Here is a 2,261-nt window from a genome sequence, read left to right as displayed (position 1 = left end):
TATTTTTCTTAATAACTATTTGCTTAAAAAGTGTATTTTTTTTTTTTTTTTTTTTTTTAAATAAAGTTATGTCCACAGGCTTAAAGTGCCCATGCTTTTGTTATTCCGATTTTTAGTTTTATTACTGATCGTTTACTTGTTACACTACTGCAGCTTACACTAAGAGACCTAATTATTCTATCTTAGTATCCCTAATGCAGACGTGAGTCCACCGACCAAAATTATGCTAAACTTAATTGATATCTTACATGCAAAAAGACATAGAATTATATTACGCCTTACTTTAATTATTGTTGTCACTATTATAAAAATTATTATTATCTATGTTTATATATACACTTACTTGCTATCTATAATATATGTACACTTATTGTCTAGCTAACGTATATGTACACTTATGGCCTACTTGGCCTACTTACAATATACACTTAACCTATGTTATTATTAGTATTTTTTTTTTTTTTTTTTTTTTTTTTTTCTTACTCCTAAGTTTTTTCCTTATACAATTTATTCCTACAAGTAAGGTGTGCTACAATTTTAACATTTCGAGCACACCCTCAATGACGGCGGCATCCCTGTGGTGAATCGCCATCCTGAGGCTGTGCTCGAGGATGTCTTAAAAAGTGTTTAAACCATATAGTAAACCTGGAAAAACACAATAACACTACTCTATAACACTACTCTATACCTTTATTATTTATATTTTAATAGCTGAACCGGTAAATATGTAACACTTAATTTTTTATGTGTATCTAATAATAAATAATTTTCTTTTAAATTTTACCTGAATATCGAACAGAAAAAAAAATTGGTGATGTTCAAACTATATTATGGTGACTCATTTTTATCATCATCTTATCTTATATAAGTATTCCGCTAACATAGTCAAGTATATTTCATTGCTGAGGTATTTTCTCACAAAATAAAAAGTATCGATAAAAGTTGAGCTAACTTCAATTTCTCGGCGATGACGGCATCGATTTCGATTTAGGTATCCTATCCACGATGCAATCTCGACAATTTTAACCCAAGGGGATGAAATATATTCTCGTTTAATTTTAAATTTCATACTTTATTTAAATAAGAATTCAAATGAGCTTCATTATAATTAATCTAGTGTTCCTTTGAGTCTGTACCTTATTTAGGTTGTATAATATTTTTTCTTTATAATAACATTTTCACTAAAGTCGTCTTAAATATTATAGCGTATCATTACATAGTATAAAACAAAGTCGCTTTTCGCTGTCTGTATGCTTAGATCTTTAAAACTACGCAATGGATTTTGATGAGGTTTTCTTTAGTAAACAGAGTGATTCCAGGGAAAAGTTTATATGTATAATACATGCATAATATTGTAGAGGAATACTGATAGTTTTTGCAACCGTGCGAATCTGGGGCAGATTGCTAAATTTGGTCATAAATTCATGCCGTGGAAGACCTAAGAGTCTTTAAAGGAAAGATAAACCATTAGGTAAATAAAAACTGGTATAGGCTATACATGTGCATGATGTGCTTATGTATAACACAGATATAACTTTAAAACAATTTGTGGCTTGTTTTTTTTTCTTGTTTCTTTTATATTTATAACTAGGTCAGCAAACAAGCGTACGGCTCACCTGATGGTAAGCGTACGATTGACGTATAGACGTCTGCAACAGCAGAAGCATCGCAAGCGCGTTACCGACCCTATCCCCAATCCCCCCCCCCTCTCCCAGAAGCTCCGTTCACCTTACTCACCAACAGGAACACAACACTGCTTGAAAGCAGTATTATTTAGCTGTGATCTTTTGTAAGGTCGAAGTAGTACCCCAGTCGGGCTGCTTTTTTTATATTGCTAATATTCGTGTATTTCAAGAACTGTTTAAATCATAGTTTTTTTTTATATATATTCCATCGTTTGCTATTTCTCAATCTTTGTTTTTGGACGTAGTTCGTAAAAAACTGCTATGTATAAATACAAAATGTTCGCATATTAAATTGATTATTAATTTCATTAAGAAAATTCAATGCAAATAAACGTCGATTTTACGATATTCGGTTAAAACCGAGAGGTTTGGAAATGTTCCATCGCAAACATTTTGATTGCTTTTGCAGGAATGCGACAGTTTCCACGTCACAGTTAGGGGAAGTGGACTTTAGTAATTGAAAAGTTTTAGTCGTTTGATCATGAATTTATGTGACTATTTAACAATTCTAGTACTCTTTATTAGTATTAGTAGGTTCTATAAAGCCGCAATGTGCAGTACTATTAGTTTCTAACA

The sequence above is a fragment of the Melitaea cinxia genome, chromosome 12, assembly GCF_905220565.1.
Source record: "Melitaea cinxia chromosome 12, ilMelCinx1.1, whole genome shotgun sequence".
Taxonomy (NCBI): domain Eukaryota; kingdom Metazoa; phylum Arthropoda; class Insecta; order Lepidoptera; family Nymphalidae; genus Melitaea; species Melitaea cinxia.
This window is presented reverse-complemented; position numbering follows the sequence as displayed.